This window comes from Oncorhynchus mykiss, chromosome 24 (assembly GCF_013265735.2).
Source record: "Oncorhynchus mykiss isolate Arlee chromosome 24, USDA_OmykA_1.1, whole genome shotgun sequence".
NCBI classification, from domain to species: Eukaryota; Metazoa; Chordata; class Actinopteri; order Salmoniformes; family Salmonidae; genus Oncorhynchus; species Oncorhynchus mykiss.
The window spans coordinates 40,672,703-40,690,898 of record NC_048588.1 but is presented as its reverse complement, the minus strand read 5'-3'; positions in this window follow the sequence as shown (position 1 = coordinate 40,690,898).

Sequence of the window (18,196 nt, the reverse complement as noted above, 5' to 3'; positions counted from 1 at the left end):
CAAGAGGGAGAGAGCAAGAGGGAGAGGGAGTTTGAGTCACTGCTAACAATATTGATTTTATGGGACTCCAACTGTCTATCCTCCTCAACACACTGTCCCTACCTGTTAATCTCATCGCCACAAGAATAATGTTTGTGTGTCTGTGTGTGTGTGTCTTTGTGTGTGTGTGTGTGTTATTCAAATTAAATCAAATCAAATTGTATTGGTAACATACACATGGTTAGCAGATGTTATTGCGAGTGTAGCGAAATGCTTTTGCTTCAAGTTTCGTAATATTTAACAAGTAATATTTAACAATTCCACAACAACTACCTAATACACACAAATCTAAGTAAAGGAATGGAATAAGAATATATACATATAAATATATGGATGAGCAATGACAGAGCGGCACAGGCAAGATGCAATAGATGGTATAAAATTCAGCATAAACATATGAGATGAGAAATGCAATATAAGTAAACATTATTAAAGTGGCATTATTAAAGTGACTAGAGATCCATTTATTAACGTGGCCAAGTCTGCACGAAGGCAGCTGCCTCTCTGTGTTAGTTATGGTTGTTTAACAGTCTGATGGCCTTGAGGTAGAAGCTGCTGTTCAGTGTCTTGGTCCCAGCTTTGATGCACCTGTACTGACCTCGCCTTCTGGATGGTAAAGAAATGACAAAGAAAAAACACATCAGAATAAGCAATGGCAGAGTATGGAATATAAATATACAGTGTCTTGCGAAAGTATTCACTCCCTTTTTTCCTATTTTGTTGCCTTACAACCTGGAATTAAAATTCATTTTGGGGGGGGTTTATCATTTGATTTACACACCATGCCTACCACTTCGAAGATGCTAAATATTGGATGGGTTCCTCTGCTGTACAGCAATCTTTAAGTCATACCACAGATTCTCAATTGGATTGAGGTCTGGGCTTTGACTAGGCCATTCCAAGGTAAACCACTTGAGTGTTGCTTTAGCAGTATGCTTAGGGTCATTGTCCTGCTGGAAGGTGAACCTCCGTCCCAGTCTCAAATCTCTGGAAGACTGAAAGAGGTTTCCCTCAAGAATTTCCCTGTATTTAGCACCCTACATCATTCCTTCAATTCTGACCAGTTTCCCAGTCCCTGCCGATAAAAAACCTTCCCATGCATGATGTATGATGCTGCCACCACCATGCTTCACTGTGGGGATGGTTTTCTCAGGGTGATGAGAGGTGTTGGGTTTGCACCAGATATAGCATTTTCCTTGATGGCCAAAAAGCTCAATTTTAGTCTCATCTGACCAGAGTACCTTGTTTCATATGTTTGGGGAGTCTCCCACATGCCTTTTGGCGAACACCAAATATGTTTGCTGATTTTTGTCTCTAAGCAATGTTTTTTTTTGGCCACTCTTGCGTAAAGCCCAACTCTGTGGATTGTACAGCTTAAAGTGGTCCAATGGACAGATAGTCCAATCTCCGCTGTGGACCTTTGCAGCTCCTTCAGGATTATCTTTGTTCTCTTTGTTGCCTCTTTGAATAATTCACACTAATGACAAAATTGTAATATTAAACATTCATAAACATACGAGTGTCTTCCATCATTTAAAAGCTTAACTTCTTGTTAATCCAACCGCGTTGTCAGATTTCAAAAAGGCTTTACGGCGACAGCATACCATCCTATTATCTGAGGACAGCGCCCTGCATACAACAGCATTAAAAACATTTTCCAAACCAACAGAGACGTCACAAAAATCAGAAATAGCGATAAAATAAATCACTTACCTTTGAAGATCTTCCTCTGTTTGCAATCCAAAAGGTCCCAGCTACACAACAAATTGTCCTTTTGTTTGATAAAGTCCTTCTTCATATCCCAAAAAAGTCAGTTTAGGTGGCGCGTTTGATTCAGTAATCCACCCGTTCCACTCGTTCAACATGCAGACAAAGGAATCCAAAAAGTTACCAAAAAACTTCATACAAACAAGTCAAACAACATTTCTAATCAATCCCCAGGTACCCTAATATGTAAATAAATGATACAATTTATGACGGAATGTAGTCTGTTCAATACCGGAGATAAATAAAGAGGTGCGCACCCTCATCCACACTCGCCACAAGAATACAGTCAAAATGAGAGCCACCTTGAAAAACTACAACTGCAAAAAAAACTACAAATCCAATATTGGATTTAATGGTGCTCCGTGGGATGTTCAAAGTTTCAGATATTTTTTTATAACCCAACCCTGATCTGTACTTCTCCACAACTTTGTCCCTGACCTGTTTGGAGAGCTCCTTGGTCGTCATAGTGCCGCTTGCTTGGTGGTGCCCCTTGCTTAGTGGTGTTGCAGACTCTTTGGCTTTTTCAGAACAGGTGTATATATACTGAGATCATGTGACAGATCATGTGACACTTAGATTGCACACAGGTGATTGCACACAGGTGGACTTTATTTAACTTATTATGTGACTTCTGAAGGTAATTGGTTATTTAGGGGTTTCACAGCACCACTTTTCCATTTTGTTGTTGTTTGAACGTTTTGAAATCATTTCTTTTTTTCATTTCACTTCACCAATTTGGACTATTTTGTGTCCATTACATGAAATCCAAATAAATACATATTTAAATTACAGGTTGTAATGCAACAAAACAGGAAAAACACCAAGCGGGAAGAATACCTTTACAAGACACTGTACTGTATGCATTCAGAAAGTATTCATACTCCATGACTTATTCCACATTTTGTTGTGTTACAGCCTTGAATTCAAAATGAATTAAATAGATGTTTTTTTTCTCACCAAACTACACACAATAACCCAAAATGACAAAGTGAAAACATGCTTATAGGAATGTTTGCCAATGTATTTAAAATGAAATACATAAATATCTAATTTAGTATTCAAACCGCTGAGTCAATACATGTTAGTGTCACCTTTAGCAGCTATTACATTTTTCTTTTAAATTAAAAAAATATATATATATTATTATTATTATTATTATTATTATTATTATTAAAATTATTCAGCCTCTGTCAAGTGGGTGGTGGATCATTGCAAGACAGCCTGCAATGCCAGTGTATATTTGTATATTTGGCCAATATTCTGTGTTGGATATGACTGAGTACCACTCTTCATATTTTTAAGAAAATGGTTGGTTGCATCATGTTATGGGTATACCTGTCATCAGCAAGGACAAGTTAGATGTTAAAGATAAATGACAAGCATACCTATAACATGGTGCAACCACCAATATTTTAGAAAATATGAAGAGTGGTACTCAGTCATACTGAGTTGGATTTGTCCCAAACGTAATGCCTCGTATTCAGGACATAGTTACTACTTCGCATTTTTTTTCAGTTTTACTTTAGTGCCTTATTGTATATACACTCTTTCTTTTTCTTTTTTTTCTACTGTGTTATTGTTTACTCCATGTGTAACTCTGTGTTGTTGTGTGTTCACACTGCTATGCTTTATCTTGGCCAGGTCTCAGTTGTAAATGAGCCTCAAGTAGCCTACCTTTTTATATAAAGGTGAAATAAAAAAAATAAAAAATAAAATTGTAAACAGGATGTACAGTACTAGCCAAAAGTTTGGACACACCTACTCATTCAATGGTTTTTCTTTATTTTTACTATTTTCTACATTGTAGAATAATAGTCAAGACATCAAAACTATTAAATAACACAGCTCATAACACAGCTCATTCGTAGCGCATTCACAGCCATATAAGGAGTCATTGGCATGCAGGGCTTTCAAAATATGGGGCACTTCCTGGTTGGATGTTTATCTGGGTTTCGCCTGTAACATCAGTTCTGTTGCACTCACAGACAATATCTTTGCAGTTTTGGAAACGTCAGAGTGTTTTCTATCAAAAGCTGTCAATCATATGCATAGTCGAGCATCTTGCCGTGACAAAATATCCCGTTTAAAACGGGAACGTTTTTAATCCAAAAATGAAAATACAGCCCCCTAGTTACAGAAGGTTAACAATCAAGGCTACAATTGAGTTCTAGATCTACACAGGTGAATTCAAGAAGGACCAAATGGCTATTCTCTTCAAATCATCGGTTGTCTACACACCCCTCCTACCCATGCTGGGAATGTCGACAAGGCTGATTAGCCACATCAGAAGTCCACTCTCACAGAATGAGTGCAGGGAACAGACCACTAAGAGAAAGGACACTGATATCTTGTGGCCAATCAAAAGTGAAAAGATACCCAACGGAGATGTTCCTTTTGTTCCATAAAGATTATTTTTATATCCAAAATACCTCCATTTGGTTGGCGCGTTATGTTCAGAAAACCACAGGCTCGAGCGGTCAAGACCGGGCAGACACAAATTCCAAGTAGTATCCGCAAAGTTCGCAGAAACACGTCAAATGTTTTTTTAGAATCAATCCTCAGGTTGTTTTTACAATATATAATTGATAATATTTCAACCAGACTGTACCTTCTTCAATAGGAGAGAGAGAGAAATGTCTGCTCCTAGCTGTTGCGTATGCAAAACGCTGCTGGCACCCAGCCATACAATGGATGTGATTTTTCTCGCTCATTTGTCAAAATAAAAGCCTGAAACTATGTCTAAAGACTGTTCCCACCACGGGGAAGCCACAGGAAAAGGAATCTGGTTGATATCCCTTTAAATGGAGCGAATGCAGGCTATGGAACAGAGAACTTTCAGGAAAAACCGAACCTCTGGGTTGGATTTTCCACAGGTTTTTGCCTGCAATATCAGTTCTGTTATACTTACAGTCAATATTTTGACCATTTTGGAAACTTTAGAGTGTTTTCTATCCTAATCTGACAATTATATGCACATTCTACATTCTGGGCCTGAGAAATAGGTAGTTTCACTTGGGTACGTTTTTCATCCAAACATGAAAATACTGACCCCTACACTCAACAGGTTAAAAAACTTGTGTCTTTAAGCAGTTGACTCAGAGAACACAGTCGATAAGTGGAGGGGGTTACACTGTGGCAAGAAAGGCCTCAGTACCTAGGTAATGTCCCCCGGTCAAGCTGAAATGTTGAAACTGAGTTCGTTTTTCTTACCTTTCCAGACTCCTCACAATGAACAAACAGAGAAGTCTGTTGTTTATAAAGGACTAGAGTTTCTGCAGAGTTTCTTCAGCAGATAATTATTTTTAAATTATTTCTTGCATTGTGCTCCTGGTGGAGCCTTGGAGTAGCTGCAGCGGTGGCTGTATTATTATTTAAAACAGCAAAGACCTTGAGAAGTGATGCTTTCTAAGGAAGATTTGTTTCTACAGCCCACCTTCATTACACACACACACACACACACACACACACACACACACACACACACACACACACACACACACACACACCACACACACACACACACACACACCTACACCTTTGTAAAGTCACCTAATACGTATCATGGACTCACTCTGTTCTCAATATTAGTGTTTAACTCCATTCTCAGGAACACACCTGAATCCATGCCTTAATGAGAGCATCTCCTCTGCGCTAGACTGCGAAGCCACCGTGCACTCCACACCATTCAAACCATAGGAAACTATAAATCTGTTCTTTTTCTCCCTATCTTTGAACAAAAACCGCTAAACTAACAATGCGTTAATAGGGATACGCGTCCCGCTAGTACAACACCTGTTGACAACGTCCGGTGAAATTGGAGGGCGCGCAATTCAAATAAATTATCATAATATTAAACATTCATTAACATACAAGTATCTTATATCGTTTAAAAGCTTAAATTATCGTTAATCTAACTGCGTTGTCCGATTTACAATAGTCATTACAGAGAAAGCGTACCATGCGATTGTCTGAGGATGCCCCACATAAACATATTTTTCAACCAGCACAGGCTTCACAAAATCACAAATAGCGATTAAATAAATCACTTACTTTTGAAAATCTTGCTCTGTTTTCAATCCCAAGGGTCCCAACTACAACATGAATGGTCGTTTTGTTTTACATAAAATATTTCTTTATATCCCAAAAAGTCTGTTTAGTTGGCGCCATCGATTTCAGTAATCCACTCGTTCAACCGGCAGACAAAGGAATTCAAACAGCTACCAATAAACTTTGTTCAAACAAGTAAAACTACGTTTCAAACAAGTAAAACTACGAACCCATAGCTTCCCATTATAAGAGCCTGGGAGCTCCAAAAAAAAAATTCTGGTTGGTTTTTCTTTGGATTGTCGCCTGCCATATCAATTGTGTTATAGTCTCATAACATTTCTACAAACTTCAGTGTTTTTTATGTAATGCTACCAATTATATGCATATCCTGGCTTCTGGGCCTGAGTAACAGGCAGTTTACTTTGGGCACGTCAGTCAGGCGGAAATTCAGGAAAATTGACCCTATCCCAGAGTTAACAAGTTAACACATTTTTTGACAGAGCCCTCCACAAGGCATCTCAACAACAAAACACTCCCAGCATGCACTGAGAGAGAGAGAGAGAGAGAGAGAGAGGGCAAGGGGGTGAAATCATCTTTCAATAAATATTAAATGTCTATTTTTGCAGAAACATAAAACCACACAGGGGTTTTAATAACATACTAGCAATTGAATTATGCAAATCAGTGTGTGAAGACACTGCATCCAACTCTGCCGTGCTGATTACTTTAATACAGTTTTTAACCTATTTCAATTTGTTAATTTAATTTTTATAGTTAACCAAATTATTTATTTATTTAAATAAATAGAAAAATATCAGCACTCACTCAACTCAGATATGAAGATGAGACCGTGGAGAAAGAAAAATAATTACAGTTAAATGCAAATATGATTGACTTTTTTCCATATCAAACCAGGCTTCTGTGTTTACACACCATAATTATGATGTTTCATTAATTACAACAGGAGTGTAATGCTGAATATTTACTATGTTCAAAGGAATGAGAAAAAAAGATATTGGAGGAACACGCGTGTATTCCTTGCAACATTAAACTTGCTAAGTGTGTTATGCGTGGACTGTTGTGACACACTTGCAAATTACACAATATGTCTGGAATGTGAATAAGTTAGAAACCTCATGATTTGACCCTATACAATGTTTCACTTGTGTAGAGACGCAATGAACACTACACTACACTACACCATTAACCCAGTTGATGATCAATTAGCATCCTAATAATATTGTAGATTTGTTTAGAACATAGGAACACCAAATCACTATTCTACACCACTATTCTACATCACTAGTCTACATCACTATTCTACACCACTATTCTACATCACTAGTCTACATCACTATTCTACATCACTATTCTACAACACTATTCTACAACACTATTCTACAACACTATTCTACATCACTATTCTACATCACTATTCTACAACACTATTCTACATCACTATTCTACAACACTATTCTACAACACTATTCTACATCACTATTCTACATCACTATTCTACATCACTATTCTACACAACTATTCTACAACACTATTCTACAACACTATTCTACAACACTATTCTACAACACTATTCTACATCACTATTCTACATCACTATTCTACAACACTATTCTACATCACTATTCTACAACACTATTCTACAACACTATTCTACATCACTATTCTACATCACTATTCTACATCACTATTCTACACAACTATTCTACAACACTATTCTACAACACTATTCTACAACACTATTCTACAACACTATTCTACATCACTATTCTACATCACTATTCTACAACACTATTCTACAACACTATTCTACATCACTATTCTACAACACCATTCTACAACACTAGTCTACATCACTATTCTACACAACTATTCTACAACACTAGTCTACATCACTATTCTACAACACTATTCTACAACACTAGTCTACATCACTATTCTACATCACTATTCTACAACACTATTCTACAACACTATTCTACAACACTATTCTACAACACTATTCTACAACACTATTCTACATCACTATTCTACATCACTATTCTACAACACTATTCTACATCACTATTCTACAACACTATTCTACAACACTATTCTACAACACTATTCTACAACACTATTCTACATCACTATTCTACATCACTATTCTACAACACTATTCTACATCACTATTCTACAACACTATTCTACAACACTATTCTACATCACTATTCTACATCACTATTCTACATCACTATTCTACACAACTATTCTACAACACTATTCTACAACACTATTCTACAACACTATTCTACAACACTATTCTACATCACTATTCTACATCACTATTCTACAACACTATTCTACATCACTATTCTACAACACTATTCTACAACACTATTCTACATCACTATTCTACATCACTATTCTACATCACTATTCTACATCACTATTCTACATCAGTATTCTACATCACTAGTCTACAACACTAGTCTACAACACTAGTCTACAACACTATTCTACAACACTATTCTACAACACTATTCTACAACACTATTCTACATCACTATTCTACATCACTATTCTACAACACTATTCTACAACACTATTCTACATCACTATTCTACAACACCATTCTACAACACTAGTCTACATCACTATTCTACACAACTATTCTACAACACTAGTCTACATCACTATTCTACAACACTATTCTACAACACTAGTCTACATCACTATTCTACATCACTATTCTACAACACTATTCTACAACACTATTCTACAACACTATTCTACAACACTATTCTACATCACTATTCTACATCACTATTCTACATCACTATTCTACAACACTAGTCTACATCACTAGTCTACAACACTAGTCTACAACACTAGTCTACAACACTATTCTACATCACTATTCTACAACACTATTCTACATCACTATTCTACAACACTATTCTACAACACTATTCTACATCACTATTCTACATCACTATTCTACATCACTATTCTACAACACTATTCTACATCACTATTCTACATCACTATTCTACATCAGTATTCTACATCACTATTCTACAACACTAGTCTACATCACTAGTCTACAACACTATTCTACAACACTATTCTACAACACTATTCTACATCACTATTCTACATCACTATTCTACATCAGTATTCTACATCACTATTCTACAACACTAGTCTACATCACTAGTCTACAACACTAGTCTACAACACTAGTCTACAACACTAGTCTACATCACTATTCTACAACACTATTCTACAACACTATTCTACAACACTATTCTACATCACTATTCTACATCACTATTCTACATCACTATTCTACAACACTATTCTACAACACTATTCTACATCACTATTCTACATCACTATTCTACATCAGTATTCTACATCACTATTCTACAACACTAGTCTACATCACTAGTCTACAACACTATTCTACAACACTATTCTACATCACTATTCTACATCACTATTCTACATCAGTATTCTACATCACTATTCTACAACACTAGTCTACATCACTATTCTACATCACTAGTCTACATCACTATTCTACATCACTATTCTACAACACTATTCTACAACACTATTCTACAACACTATTCTACATCACTATTCTACATCACTATTCTACAACACTATTCTACATCACTATTCTACAACACTATTCTACAACACTATTCTACATCACTATTCTACATCACTATTCTACATCACTATTCTACAACACTATTCTACATCACTATTCTACATCACTATTCTACAACACTATTCTACAACACTATTCTACATCACTATTCTACATCACTAGTCTACATCACTATTCTACACAACTATTCTACAACACTAGTCTACATCACTATTCTACAACACTATTCTACAACACTAGTCTACATCACTATTCTACATCACTATTCTACAACACTATTCTACAACACTATTCTACAACACTATTCTACAACACTATTCTACATCACTATTCTACAACACTATTCTACAACACTATTCTACAACACTATTCTACATCACTATTCTACATCACTATTCTACATCACTATTCTACAACACTAGTCTACATCACTAGTCTACAACACTAGTCTACAACACTAGTCTACAACACTATTCTACATCACTATTCTACAACACTATTCTACATCACTATTCTACATCACTATTCTACAACACTATTCTACATCACTATTCTACATCACTATTCTACATCACTATTCTACAACACTATTCTACATCACTATTCTACATCACTATTCTACATCAGTATTCTACATCACTATTCTACAACACTAGTCTACATCACTAGTCTACAACACTATTCTACAACACTATTCTACAACACTATTCTACATCACTATTCTACATCACTATTCTACATCAGTATTCTACATCACTATTCTACAACACTAGTCTACATCACTAGTCTACAACACTAGTCTACAACACTAGTCTACAACACTAGTCTACATCACTATTCTACAACACTATTCTACAACACTATTCTACATCACTATTCTACATCACTATTCTACATCAGTATTCTACATCACTATTCTACAACACTAGTCTACATCACTAGTCTACAACACTATTCTACAACACTATTCTACATCACTATTCTACATCACTATTCTACATCAGTATTCTACATCACTATTCTACAACACTAGTCTACATCACTAGTCTACAACACTAGTCTACAACACTAGTCTACAACACTAGTCTACATCACTATTCTACAACACTATTCTACAACACTATTCTACAACACTATTCTACAACACTATTCTACATCACTATTCTACATCACTATTCTACATCACTATTCTACAACACTATTCTACAACACTATTCTACATCACTATTCTACATCACTATTCTACATCAGTATTCTACATCACTATTCTACAACACTAGTCTACATCACTAGTCTACAACACTATTCTACAACACTATTCTACAACACTATTCTACATCACTATTCTACATCACTATTCTACATCACTATTCTACAACACTATTCTACATCACTATTCTACATCACTATTCTACAACACTATTCTACAACACTATTCTACATCACTATTCTACAACACTATTCTACATCACTATTCTACAACACTATTCTACATCACTATTCTACATCACTATTCTACATCAGTATTCTACATCACTATTCTACAACACTAGTCTACATCACTAGTCTACAACACTATTCTACAACACTATTCTACAACACTATTCTACAACACTATTCTACATCACTATTCTACATCACTATTCTACATCAGTATTCTACATCACTATTCTACAACACTAGTCTACATCACTAGTCTACAACACTAGTCTACAACACTAGTCTACAACACTAGTCTACATCACTATTCTACAACACTATTCTACAACACTATTCTACATCACTATTCTACATCACTATTCTACATCAGTATTCTACATCACTATTCTACAACACTAGTCTACATCACTAGTCTACAACACTATTCTACAACACTATTCTACATCACTATTCTACATCACTATTCTACATCAGTATTCTACATCACTATTCTACAACACTAGTCTACATCACTAGTCTACAACACTAGTCTACAACACTAGTCTACAACACTAGTCTACATCACTATTCTACAACACTATTCTACAACACTATTCTATAACACTATTCTACAACACTATTCTACATCACTATTCTACAACACTATTCTACAACACTATTCTACAACACTATTCTACAACACCATTCTACAACACTATTCTACATCACTATTCTACAACACCATTCTACAACACTATTCTACAACACTAGTCTACAACACTACTCAGATCAAATTTAAAACCTAGCTGACATGTTTCTGTCCCAGAGGTGTATAGAAATCCTGCTGTGAAATGATGCTGTACTGTGGAAACATCAAAATCTTAACGCCTCACGTTTGACAGCGTTGTCATTCGATCTACCCATGTCTTGTGTTGATAGGCATTAGGGTTTTAAAGTGATGATAGGCATTAAGGTTTTAAAGTGTTGATAGGCATTAGGGTTTTAAAGTGTTGGTAGGCATTAGGGTTTTAAAGTGTTGATAGGCATTAGGGTTTTAAAGTGTTGATAGGCATTAGGGTTTTAAAGTGTTGATAGGCATTAGGGTTTTAAAGTGTTGATAGGCATTAGGGTTTTAAAGTGTTGATAGGCATTACGGTTTTAAAGTGTTGATAGGCATTAGGGTTTTAAAGCAGGAAGAGCTGGTGTGTTTCAGGCCTTAACTCTCCTGTTGTGTTCATTTCATGTTATTTATTTTTGTGTTCCCCTGTCCAAAATGACCACCCAATTATAGCTGATTGTAAACCCATAATAATACATATATTATCACCTAATGTTGTTTTAGATATTTTATCAACTTACGTTCTTGTGAACATTTCAAGTCTTGAACTTCTGTCAGCTATTTATAGCCTGTAGGCCTCATTGACCTGAGCTCATACAACTCATCTAATGTATGGATTGGTTTTACTACAACAAATACTCAGATGTAACATATTTTGTGCTATTTATCACAGACTACTTTGTGTGTGTGTGTGTGCTCAAACACGCATGTGTGTTGGAGTCTGGAAGAGGAAGTGTGTCTGTCTGATTAATGGGCATGTGCCTGAACTCAATTTTATACACTAATTGTAGTCTCACCCATTAATGTCTAATGACCGGTCATTTTTGACCAGGAACACCACAGGTGTACAAAAGTTTAAAAAAAACACCCACAATTTAATGAAAATCATCCAAATGTATTTTGTGTGTTCAGATGCCCTGTGTGGACAAAGTCATGGAACCTTATGACTATCAGTTTAAATGAACTACATTTTTCAGAGAGAAAACTTGTAAATCAGTCCAATTCGACCGGAACACAGCAGGAGGGTTCATCTGGACTATAATGCAGTGTTTGAGGGATGTTATCCTCCCCGTGCCTATTTGTTGATTCAGTCTTTTTAACACCTCTGCTACACTAAACTGGAGTTGACATGTTGGTCATGGATCATCAACGTTCTGGCCAGGGAAAATAGCCCTGTTGTTTTCCATCTCCTCTCTGGTTAGAAGGCCCAGGGCTGCTGTAACGGTTTCCACAGTGTTTTGACATCAGTTGAAATGAGAATAAATGAGTCCAGGAAGTTAAGATGGGCTGTGGGCTGCTGAGTGGTACAATGGGGGGGGTTTAATCCTCCAACAAGATGCTCCATGCTCCCTCTTTCCCTCCTTTCCTTCCTTCATTAATTAATACACACGCACACAAACGGTCGCATGAACACACACACACACACACACACACACACACACACACACACACACACACACACACACACACACACACACACACACATAAGTACGAGTGATAAAAGAGACCTTTAGTCCAAATATCAGGGCTCAAGGTCTGAGTAGACGACCACAGTCTGAAGGTAATTCCACCGTGACAGGAAGATCAAACACACATGGAGAGATGGATTGAGATAGGACAATCTAAACTCATCGTAAAAACACCATTTTGTGCAGAGTTAGTTTGTGTGAATATTTTTAATCTTGATATGCGTGCGTATTGCAGATCGTTAATCTCAGTCAAACAGTAATTGCTAATGAAGCGATTAAACATGGGGCTAACGGACCAAGACGGCTTCAGCCCCATGTGGAGATGATCCATTAAAATCACACTCACAGGACTGCCTGTCAGCACACTCAGATTCATGGACAAACACAGGAACACTGCTAGCATTACACACGCACTGGGAGAGATAACACTAGAGAAATAATACACTGCATAGATACTGTATAGCTAAACTAGTCAATACCCTCTACAGCTCTCCTCTCCTCTCCTCTCCTCTCCTCTCCTCTCCTCTCCTCTCCTCTCCTCTCCTCTCCTCTCCTCTCCTCTCCTCTCCTCTCCGCTCCTCTCCTCTCCTCTCCGCTCCTCTCCTCTCCCTCTCATTTCCTCCAGTCCCTGCTCTCATTTCCTCCAGTCCCTGCTCTCATTTCCTCCAGTCCCTGCTCTCATTTCCTCCAGTCCCTGCTCTCCTCTAACAATCCTCTCCTTCTCCTCTCCTTTCCTCCATCTCCTCTCCTCCATCTTCTGTTCCATCCTCTCCTCTCCTGTCCTCTCCTTCGTCCTCTCGTCTCCTGTCCTCTCCTCTATTCTCCCCTCTCCTGTCCTCCCTGTCCTCTTGTCTCCTCTTTTGTATTAAGTGTTATGTCGGCGTGGGTGGGAAGGGTACAGTATCAATGGTAATCCCTATTCTCCAAAGCCCCCCTCTCTTCCTATTCATCTTATTATTCTCTGGTATTTAGCTGACTGCAGTTCTAAACTTGTATTGCTATGTTATTTAATGTTTTATAACCCCCCTGTGAGTGATATTAGAACAGGGAGCAATATTAAAAATCTGTTTTTTTTCCAGAATCAGGCAGAAATATACAAGCCAAGCTGATAGAGTTTAGAAATGGATGAGGGGAACTCAAAATGCATATATACGGAAATATTGCAGAGACTCTCCCGGTGCCGTGTGAAATAGTGAAAGTAAGCAGAGTGCTGAAACCAGGGGTCTATGCAGCAGACGTTGACCGTTGGTTGGATAGGCAGAAGGATCATTTGGGTGCCGATCCCTTCAATATTCACAGAGTAATCATGTTACAATGTTTGATTCCTAATACCCATCATCAACTACAAATACTTAGGTGTCTGGTTAGACTGTAAACTCTCCTTCCAGACCCATATCAAACATCTCCAATCCAAAGTTAAATCTAGAATTGGCTTCCTATTTCGCAACAAAGCATCCTTCACTCATGCTGCCAAACATACCCTTGTAAAACTGACCATCCTACCAATCCTCGACTTTGGCGATGTCATTTACAAAATAGCCTCCAATACCATACTCAACAAATTGGATGCAGTCTATCACATTGCGATCCGTTTTGTCACCAAAGCCCCATATACTACCCACCATTGCGACCTGTACGCTCTCGTTGGCTGGCCCTCGCTTCATACTCGTCACCAAACCCACTGGCTCCATGTCATCTACAAGACCCTGCTAGGTAAAGTCCCCCCTTATCTCAGCTCGCTGGTCACCATTGCATCTCCCACCTGTAGCACACGCTCCAGCAGGTATATCTCTCTAGTCACCCCCAAAACCAATTCTTTCTTTGGCCGCCTCTCCTTCCAGTTCTCTGCTGCCAATGACTGGAACGAACTACAAAAATCTCTGAAACTGGAAACACTTATCTCCCTCACTAGCTTTAAGCACCAACTGTCAGAGCAGCTCACATATTACTGCACCTGTACATAGTCCACCTATAATTTAGCCCAAAGAACTACCTCTTTCCCTACTGTATTTAATTAATTTATTTATTTTGCTCCTTTGCACCCCATTATTTTTATTTCTACTTTGCACATTCTCCCATTGCAAATCTACCATTCCAGTGTTTTACTTGCTATATTGTATTTACTTTGCCACCATGGCCTTTTTGCCTTTACCTCCCTTATCTCACCTCATTTGCTCACATCGTATATAGACTTGTTTATACTGTATTATTGACTGTATGTTTGTTTTACTCCATGTGTAACTCTGTGTCGTTGTATGTGTCGAACTGCTTTGCTTTATCTTGGCCAGGTCGCAATTGTAAATGAGAACTTGTTCTCAACTTGCCTACCTGGTTAAATAAAGGTGTTCTCAACTGGCCTACCTGGTTAAATGAAGGTGTTCTCAACTGGCCTACCTGGTTAAATAAAGGTGTTCTCAACTGGCCTACCTGGTTAAATAAAGGTGTTCTCAACTGGCCTACCTGGTTAAATCAAGGTAAATAAAATAAATAAAAATGTCTCATCACATAGTGGTCTGTATTGTCCCATTAACCCCACATCTGTATAGACAGCTGCAGGGAGGGTGGGTGTGTGTGTGTGTTTGGGTGTGTGCGTGCTTGCATGCTTGTGTTTGTGTGTGTGTGAAAGAAAATTAATGAAAAAGTTTAAATATTAAATATTAAAGGGAACGTCAGTGCCTCTCAGCTCCTGCTTTCAATCCGAACTAGAACACAATGAGACTCTGATCAAATCACAGGGATGCCCACAAAAACAACACCGTTCAGATGTATGGAACAGGGAGATGAGCGGAGAGACTAGGGGAGATATGAGTGGAGAAGGGGACGAAAGATTGGAGAGATGACACGATAGAGAGAACAGAGAAAAGGGACCCCCTTCTCTTTTAAGATGAACTACCCGAGGACCATGTCTATACAGTCAGAGGGCTATAAAATGAGAGGGAATAAGAAACAACGAGACAAAAAGAAAATTCCAGAGTATAAAGGAAAGCTGTATGTCTCGTTGTTTCCCCCAGTGCTATAGTTGGGCCAGGAATCAGGGTTGTTTTCTCCCAGAGCTATAGTTGGGCCAGGAATCAGGGTTGTTTTCCCCCAGCGCTATAGTTGGGCCAGGAATCTGGGTTGTTTTCTCCCAGAGCTATAGTTGGGCCAGGAATCAGGGTTGTTTTCTCCCAGAGCTATAGTTGGGCCAGGAATCAGGGTTGTTTTCCCCCAGAGCTATAGTTGGGCCAGGAATCAGGGTTGTTTTCCCCCAGAGCTATAGTTGGGCCAGGAATCAGGGTTGTTTTCCCCCAGAGCTATAGTTGGGCCAGGAATCAGGGTTGTTTTCCCCCAGCGCTATAGTTGGGCCAGGAATCTGGGTTGTTTTCTCCCAGAGCTATAGTTGGGCCAGGAATCAGGGTTGTTTTCCCCCAGAGCTATAGTTGGGCCAGGAATCAGGGTTGTTTTCCCCCAGAGCTATAGTTGGGCCAGGAATCAGGGTTGTTTTCCCCCAGAGCTATAGTTGGGCCAGGAATCAGGGTTGTTTCCCCCAGTGCTATAGTTGGGCCAGGAATCAGGGTTGTTTTCCCCCAGGAATCAGGGTTGTTTTCCCCCAGAGCTATAGTTGGCCCAGGAATCAGGGTTGTTTTCCCCCAGCAATCAGAGTTTTTTTCCCCCAGTGCTATAGTTGGGCCAGGAATCAGGGTTGTTTTCCCCCAGAGCTATAGTTGGGCCAGGAATGAGGGTTGTTTTCCCCCAGAGCTATAGTTGGGCCAGGAATCAGGGTTGTTTTCCCCCAGGAATCAGGGTTGTTTTCCCCCAGAGCTATAGTTGGCCCAGGAATCAGGGTCGTTTTCCCCCAGTGCTATAGTTGGCCCAGGAATCAGGGTTGTTTTTCCCCAGTGCTATAGTTGGCCCAGGAATCAGGGTTGTTTTCCCCCAGTGCTATAGTTGGCCCAGGAGTAAGGGTTGTTTTCCCTCAGTGCTATAGTTGGGCTAGGAATCAGGGTTGTTTTGGTGCTGGACGGTGTGAGAGGTAGAGAAGTAGTTAGGGAGGAATAGGGGGGGGGGGATGTATGAAAACCTCCTGCGTCTTGTATGTCACAGCTCAGCCAGGTCACCCGTGATACAAGTCAGAGGGCGTTGGGAGATGACTTAGAAACCGGCCACTATGGGCAACAGTGAGGGCTATAACCTTCAGGTAGGTTTCGGTTTTGCTAGGACGTTGTGGACGGGGATGATTCCAAAAGTTCAAACCCAGCAATAGAAAGTTGTTTTTCATATTTTTGTTTTAAGCCTATCCCAAACCTAACCTTAATAATTTGGAGTTAATTCCTGAATTTAACCTTAATCACTTCGAAATTAGATGTTTGAGAAACATGGATAAAGGTTTAGAGACTGTGAGAGCTGGATGCACAGCTTCCACAGAATGAACCTAAAAACGTTAAAAAAAATACATCCCGTGTGTGTGTCTGTGTGTCTGTGTGTCTGTGTGGGTGTCTCTGTGCATGTGTTTGCCTGTGTGTGTTTGTTCGTGTGCGTGTGTTTACAGGGAAAAGCCGAGTTAATCGCTCAATCCCAGTATGATTGGCAGGAATATAATCTGGCCTCAGGCGATGTCATCAACCACGATTCCACTCATTTCTGAATGACAGGAAAAGGAGTGGGAGGGAGGGAGGGTGGGAGGAAATGAGGTAGGGTGGGAGGTAGAGAGAGAGGGAGGGAATTTCCATCAAATATGTTTTGTTTGGGGCTCTCTCTCTCTTTCTTGCACTCTCTCTCTCAATTCAATTATTTTAGTTTTCTCATGATTTGGTTGGTTCTAATTATGTTGCAGTTGCTGTCCTCGGACTCTGTGGGGCCTGTTTGTGTTTGTGAACAGAGCCCCCGGACCAGCTTGCATAGGAGACTCTTCTCCAGGTTAATCTTAATGTAGGTGGTGGCTTTATTATGATGACTTCA